At 51.4% G+C, this 7,826-nt stretch overlaps 1 pseudogene; it reads right to left on the bottom strand.

The window, feature by feature from the left end:
• Nucleotides 1-932: 932 nt before the first annotated feature.
• On the bottom strand, nucleotides 933-6,585 carry LOC101527159 (ornithine decarboxylase 1-like; annotated as a pseudogene).
• Nucleotides 6,586-7,826: the final 1,241 nt, after the last annotated feature.

The raw sequence follows: 7,826 nt of genomic DNA, 5'->3' as shown, positions 1-7,826 counted from the left end.
ATGCCTTGTGGATTCTGACCCCATGCCCGGCACACATCCTTACCGGGTGTGCATCCTGTACTTACCATATGCCCTTGATGTGGGGTGGGGTGTCTGAGGCAGGTGGACCCAAGGAAAGCTTGACCCAATTTGCTGCAGTTACTGTTCCCTTAATCCTCCTGGTGACCCACGGAGGAAGTTATTAACATTCCCATTTCACAAAAGACACCAGAGTTCCAATATGAGGGCACTTCTAAAAGTTCATGGAAAATTTTCACGTTCACAGCGAGAAGCCCGTTCTAACTCATTCCAACCATGTGCTTTTAGCCATGATGATATATTTCACAGAAACTTTTTCCAGAACAAGGCAGAGCATGAGTAAATAAAAACAAGGAAAGAGAGAGACAGAAGTATGAATGCAAGGATGTGGCTCAATGATAAATGCCTCTCTTTTCTGGGTTGAAATTGTACAATTCTGTAGGTTGCATTATTAAATGGAAACAACTGGTACTCTATTTTTTGTTGTCACTGTGTGGAAGTTGTTTCTGATGTGTGTCCCCTTCCCCTTCAGCCACTGCTCCTTGGGTGGGAAAGAAGGGCTGAGAGAAAGGTAAGGGGAGAGTGACCAACCAGGCCCCTGCTGGGAAAATGCAGCATGAAAACTGGTTCAAATATGAACACTGATGCTTTCAGAAGGTCTGCAAATGATCTGAGTATTACTGTTTCTCTTCTTTTCTACACACCAAGCTCAAAACAGTCACCAGGTGGCTACCTACCACCGAGTCCGACAGCCCCCAGCCAGGTAGGCTCTAAGGTGCTGCTGCTGTCTCCAGGAGGCTCCTGGGAAAAGGCAGTGATGACAGGTGGGGCAGGTGAAAGCCCCTGGACCCCGGTCCCGAAGATGCACACAGCAGAGGTGGGAGAGTGGGATGTCTGAAGCAGGTGTGCAGCCAGCCAAGTGGCTACAGGCCCAGGGAGCCTCTTGCTGCCCCCTTCTATTCCAACAGAGGCTGATCTTCACTCTCCATCTCCCTGGGACAAGGCCCTGGAGCAGACCAGGGTGGAAGGTGAGATGCCACTTTGGAGAATCCGCAAAGGGAAGGGTTCCCTGTGACCACGTTCTCCACAGACACGCAAATGATCACATGACTGCCTGCTTCCTCTTTCATCCCTTACCCCGGATACCTGAGCCAGGGACTCACGGCATAGTAGATGATAGCAGGTGGGAAGCCATTAAAGGTGGAGCTTATGGAGGTCGTGTAGGCGCCCATGGAGGGGAAGATGAGCCAGTCACCCACATCCAGCTCGGGCAGCTGCAGCTCTGCTACAAAGAGTGTATCAAAGGCATCACAGGTGGGGCCGTAGAGCGTGCAGGGGCAGAGGGGTGACTCTGAGTGGAACTTCTGCAGGGGTGAGGAATGCAAGCCAGAAGGGCAGAGGGCTGGCCTGTCCCCACTCCCTGTTCCGGAGGCTGTCAGCACACTCCCAGGGTCACACTCCTGGCCCCAGTGCAGCCTGCCTGGGTCTGGACTGCTGTCCAAGGGCCTCAGGTGCCTCAGCTGTAAAATGGGGCAGTGGGCTTTGATTACAGCCATAAAGCAGGGTCAAGAAGGTGACAAAGATGGATCAAATGGGCCAGATAACCAACTGGAAAGTCAGTGTCTGTCTAAAGGGGTGGGGCACTCTTCCGCTTCAGCACATTGTAGTAGAGCCTTCACCTGCTGCCACATGTGATTCAGGATGGTGCCCATCCTGGCCTGCAGGCCCTAGATCATCAGCGCTCAGACTTCTAAGAGGAGCTGAGAAAATTCAGGCAACTCTGAGGTTTGTCCAGATTTTTAAATATTGATCACTGAAATTTAAAAGTATTGTGACAGCTGAAAAATAAACAGAACAAAACAGGAGATCTCTATTCCCAGCTTGCTGGGGTAAAAAATAAATAGACACAAGCAAACATGCACCTAAAGGTATCCAGAAACACTACACACAGACAGACACATATGTGTACATACATAAATACACACACACACACACACACATGCATAAGCAAACTTGGCACACACTCAGCCCTTCAGTGGCCAGGGGAGAGATTGTGGTCCTTGGGTGTGCTCTGAGTGTTTCCCTAAAGGACTGGTCCTCAGAGGGCAGAAGCAGAAGAAGGTGTGGAGACTTGGGGAGCAGTGGGTAGAGGTGACTTGGTGCAAAGTGGTTGGGCCACTGTGGAAACCACCTTTGGAGCAACTGGTTCAGTTCTTGGGGAACCCTGATCATTTCTTGAAAGAGGGAGTGATGTACAAGCAAGCAAATCCCTCTCCCAGTCCCTCTTCTCTTGAACCCTCAACACAGTCTCATCTACCAGGAAGTGACGTGGCCAGGAGAACCCTCACCACATGATGAACCAATGGGAGCTCACATTTGGGACTTGGGTCTCCCAAACTATGAGCTCAATAAACTTCTTTGTAAAGCACCCACTTTGAGTGTTCCATTACAGCAAAAGGAATAGGACACAGAGTGGCATGTGCCCAAGGCTCTGTGGTCTGACCCCAACCGTAACATCTGCCTTTAAGCTGTACCTTCCAGGACCAGAGAGGACAGTGGACTGGGGAGGGACACTGTGGCTGGAGAGGCCGAGAGGCCAGGGGTGGCTATCTAGCCACTAAGGGGAAGGACTTCTGTGCCTGGCATTCCCTGGACCAAGGAGGCCCACACGTAGGCTGCTGCAGAAGCTCTGAGCTGTGTGTGGAGGTATACAAGTGCACCCGGACTCACAGGGAGAGCCTGTGTGGGCTTCCACATGTCCTTCCCAACTTTAGAAGCCCAGGGCCTGCGGGTTAGAGGGCCTGCGCTGCTGGGACTGGAGAGACGACATCAGGGCCACTCAAGGCCCTCGTACTTTCACCACAATGGGCATTCTGGACATAGGCTCTTGGAGGAAGATGTGAAAGGAGCCATAGTGGCCATCGTTGAGATAATACACAAACTTCTTGTGGCCTCCTGGACCAGAATGAGAACAGCAGGGTGACATGCTCAATCACTGCTCCAACCCAGCTCCTGGACGACAGCCCAACCCTCTGCCCATCTCGGGGCAGTGGCGTCCCTGCCCAGTACAGTCTAAGCCCGCCTAACGGGCTCTGGCACAGTCTTCCTGGCAATGATGAAGACAGACTCTGCATAGAAGTGGCTCTGCGATGACCTTGACGCCACTCTCCTTCAGGAAGTCCTGGGCCAGGGCAGCATTGATCCCTTCTGCCAACTGGAATATAGGAGACAGAGCAACAGGAAGAGACTAAGACTCATTCTACACATGGAGTCCCAGGGGTGCTTTGTGCAGTGCCCCCCTGGGGCTGCTCTGGTCCACATAGTAGAAAACAACTCCTTCATGAACTCTCAGCTTTCCTCCCTCCCTCTCACTTTCCTGACCTCTTAGGGGACCTTCAAAGGGACACCTGTACTTGAGGTTTTGTCACATGGACATGCTTTGCACATAGGGCCCCTGTCCATATAGGCCTAGCTCACACGAGTGCACACACATATACACAGTTTGAATACAGAGGACATCACAGGGCCTAGGCTGGTTCACCTTCTCAAACAAGGGCAGAGAGCCCTCTGCTCCACGAAAGCCCCCTCCAAGATCCAGGAGGCTCATGTCATGGCCATCCCTGTGACCCATCTAAAACACTTACCAGCAATGAGTGATGGCCTGTGTGTAGCTGGTGGGTGTCTGGCAACTGGAGCCCACATGGAAGCTGAAGGCATATGCCAGAGGAGAGACAAGGGAAGGCACGTGTTAGAAACACAGAGCCAATCTTGCTGAGTGTAGCCGCACATGGAGGCAGAAAGGGGCCCTGTCACATCAAAGGCAAGGATTCGCCAGCACCAGGAGCAGAAACAAACACCTGGGGTGGGCATTGTGTGCAGCAGCTAAGCCACAACCTGGGACACCCACATTTCCTATTCGGAGTGCCTGGTTCCAGTTCCAGGTCTGTGTCCAAGTCCTCCCATGAACACACACACCAGGAGGCAGCAGGAAATGGCTTGGTACTTGAGTCCCTGTTAGCCATGTGGGAGACCCAGATTGAGATCCAGATTCCTGGGCTCAGCCTACCCAAGCCCTGGATGTTGCAAGCATTTGGACAGTGAAACCAATGGATGGAAGATCTCTGTCTCTCCCTTTCGAATTAAGCAAAAAGCGTACCTACCTGTACTGGCACCCTTGTGTGGGGGGAGGCATGAATGAGTGGCTTCAGATTGGCTGGAATGGGGATGCAAACTGAGCTGGACATGGCTGCAGCATCTCATGGCATGGGTGTGGACTGAGTCTGGGGTGTGCCAAACTGGACTAGACTCCAGCATCTGCTGGTGCTCATATGTGCAAGGGTGATTATAGGACAGGCTGGGCTAGGTATCTGTACCCACTGAACCACACAAGAACTGGACCTGGTGGCGGACCAGACATGGCTGAACTGTAGCACTCAGTGGTAAAAACCAGAATGGGTGTGGGCTGGTTGGGGCAGGACCACAGTCCTGCCAGGACAGAAGGTGGGCCAAGTGAATCTGGACCAAGAACCCACTGGTGTATGTGAGATCTGCAACTGGGAGGTGTATGATAGAGGAGCTTGGGGAACTCATCTGTCAGGATGCAGTCCTTGCAGGTGAGACCGAGGCTGGAAGCAGTGCAGATTAAGCCAAGTTACAGTACCCACTAGCATAGGTGTGACTCAGGTCTCGGAGTGGGCCAGGCTGAGTCAGTACATAGCACCCACTGGCAGATGTGAGAACCAGGACAGGGTGCAGGACAGGCCAGGTTGGGGAGCAACATCAGCTAGTTCACATTAGGGCCAAGACTGAGGGCTGGCTGGACTGGTCTGGAACTTGGGGCAGGCCTGGCCAAGCCAGGTTGCAGCACCCATTGGTGGATGCTGAGGTGAGGCAAGCCAAGGCAGTCTGGGCTGCAGCTCCCACCAGCACACTAATGCCCAGGAGGTGGGGAGGCAAGCTCAAAAAGATGACTGTGGAGGGCTCCCCTGCCACTGGGCCAGTGTTCCCAATAGTGAGCATGAAAACTGGGACTAGGAGCAGTCCAAGCTGGCCAGGGCTACAACACTCATTGGCCTACATGTGAGCTGGGTTAGGGGGAAGAGCCAGGCTCGATTAAGCAACCATATCCACTGGTATATGCATGAGCCAGAGAAGATGCTGACTGGTCAGGCTTTGCCATAGCATCAACTAGCAGGTGCTAGGAATGGGGACAAGTCCTGTTAGGCTAGATCATAGACCCACCTGGAAAGTGCAAGATCTAAGGCTGAGTGGGCCTCCTGGGAAAATTGCATATGAGATGGAGTTGGGAACAGAACTGACTGGGCAACTCTAATCACCAGTGTGTATGTGTGTGTATAGGCTGATGCAAGAGATGGACTAAGCTGGATTGTGCACCAACTGGCACACATAGGAATCAGGTCTGGGGTCACCTCTAACTAGGACCTCCTAACTAGACCACTGGACTCAGAACTTCAACCACAGGGAACAACACAGAAACTATGGCCTGACCATTGAGTGTATGTTTCAGAACTGGGCCTCCTCAGTTGTTCTAGCCTATTCTAGCCCGGGAGCCATGCATCCAGTTCATTGAGGCCTGCAGAAGCCATCTAGCACCATGGAGGACTGAACAAATCGGACAGCTCTCCTGGCCAAGCTTTGACAGCAAGTATCTGGGTGAGTGGAGCCTCTATGGCAGACTATGTCAGCCAATGGACCCTGGAAGGATTTCCTCAGCCTTGGAGCAATGAAATCAAAAGCATCTTAAAATTATCAAAACTACTTAAGCAGTGCTCTCAGAACATGCTCCACATTGGAAACTCTGGGATGACACTGGGTGGCCATTCCCCCATACCCAGGCACTGATGCCATTGGGCTGCTGGGAGTGGCCCTCTCCTCTTCCCTCCTCACCTTCCCCAGATTCCAGAAGGAAAAAGGAGATTGGACACAGTTTTTTCATCCGCTTTCTCCCATTCCTCTATCTTCCCTAATCAGTGATCCACATGGGCATGTATCCTTCTCAGCTATGTAAACATCATCAAAAATAAAATGAGTTAGTCACTAAAAACAATCCGATGAAAGGTGCTCCCATCCTTCCATTACTGAAATATTTTGCAAGCTAAGAATACCTGGTCTCCTCCAATGGCTCCATCTCTCAGGAAAGAGACAGAGGCCTCTGAATTGGAGATTTGCTCCCTGGGTGGAAAGGTGCTCCGCTCTTGCTGACAAGTGCAAGGAGGGAGCTGCACCTACTCTCTCACCAACCACAACTGTCCCTCTTCCATCCTGAGAGGAAGAGCACATCTCACTCCCTCCTGTCCCACCAACCCGTTCCGTCACACAAGGTTCAGAAAACAAAGACAGGTGGAGGCCGCCTTCCTGTCACCTTCTCCATCTCACCGAGGCTGTGGGGACACTGGTCACACAGCAGAGAAGCGGTTTCCCTGCTTGGTGGACTCCACCGCGCAGACCTGGATGCTCACTCACTTGGCTCACTCACTTAGCTGGCGCGACCAGTGCATGAGCAGCAGCCTCCAGGTGGTGTGGCTTCCTGCTGGGGGCAGTGACCATGGCTGTGAAACGGGGACTTTCTGATGTGTGCAGTTCTCTTGCACAAGTCTAACCTAGAAGGGGTTCTGGACAGTTGAACTCACAGTCTGCACCAGGGTGCCATGAGTCATTTAGACCTCTGGTGAGTCCTCCTTGCTACAACCAGTGAACAAGGTTCTGTTGTTTAGTGAAAGCCATGAGCCAGGAACTCCATCTCCCATGGGTCTCCCATGTGCAGACATATTTGGGCCATCCTCCCCTGCTTTCTCTGGTGTGTCAGCAGGGAGGTGCATTGAAAGCACGGCAGTAGGGACTTGAGCCAGTGCTGGCATTGCAAGTGGCACCTGAACCTACTGCATTACTATTGCTACCCTCAGACTTCCCAATTTTAAAATGGGCAAGGACCTGGCATGGTAGCCTATAGCCTAAAGTCCCTGCCTTGCACACACTGGGATCCTATATGGGTGCCAGTTCTAATCCCGGCAGCCCCACTTCCCTTCCAACTCCCTGTTGGTGGCCTGGGAAAACAGCTGAGGATGGCCCAAGCCTTGGGACCCTGCACCCACGTGGGAGACCCAGACGAGGCTCCTGGCTTTGGACTGGCTCAGCTCCAGCCGTTGCGGCTGCTTGGGGAGAGAATCATCAGACAGAAAACCTTCCTCTCTGTCTCTCCTCCTCTCTGCATATCTGAATTTCCAATAAAAATAAATCTTTTTTCAAAAAAAAATGAGCAAAACTGCGCTGGCCCTGCACAGTTTTCTTATAATATCCATTTTACTGAACTTTCTGAAGACCTCCCTCACAGTTGGGCTGCGTTAACACTGTGTTATCATATCCAAGGTGGACAGTAGTCTCATGGGTGGTGCTTTTGTGCCAAGCACTCTTCATCTCCATGGCCATGGGTTATATTCTGGAGGACTGAGAAGTTCTAACGTTCTAAAATATCCATATAGAATCCTGCATGTAGTTATACCTGTGGCCACCCAGTCATTGATTTTTAATATATTCTAAAGTATCTGTGACTCTAATGACATGTAAGCAACACAGCCTTTTAGAAAACACCCTTAAAATTCATTATGTATGTAACAAATACTACATTGTTAAAATTCTTGAAAACCCAGGTAAATGAAAATTAAAATTACCTCTATCAATAAAAAAAAATGGGTCAAAGATCTCAACAGGCAATTTCCACACACCCCAAAGCATATTCAGTCTGAAGGAATCCAGCATCAGTGGTCACCAGGAAAATGCAGAATAAAGCC

The sequence above is a fragment of the Ochotona princeps genome, chromosome 2 (assembly GCF_030435755.1).
Source record: "Ochotona princeps isolate mOchPri1 chromosome 2, mOchPri1.hap1, whole genome shotgun sequence".
Taxonomy (NCBI): domain Eukaryota; kingdom Metazoa; phylum Chordata; class Mammalia; order Lagomorpha; family Ochotonidae; genus Ochotona; species Ochotona princeps.
The sequence above is the reverse complement of the archived record's forward strand: the minus strand, read 5'-3'. Positions and strand labels throughout refer to the sequence as shown.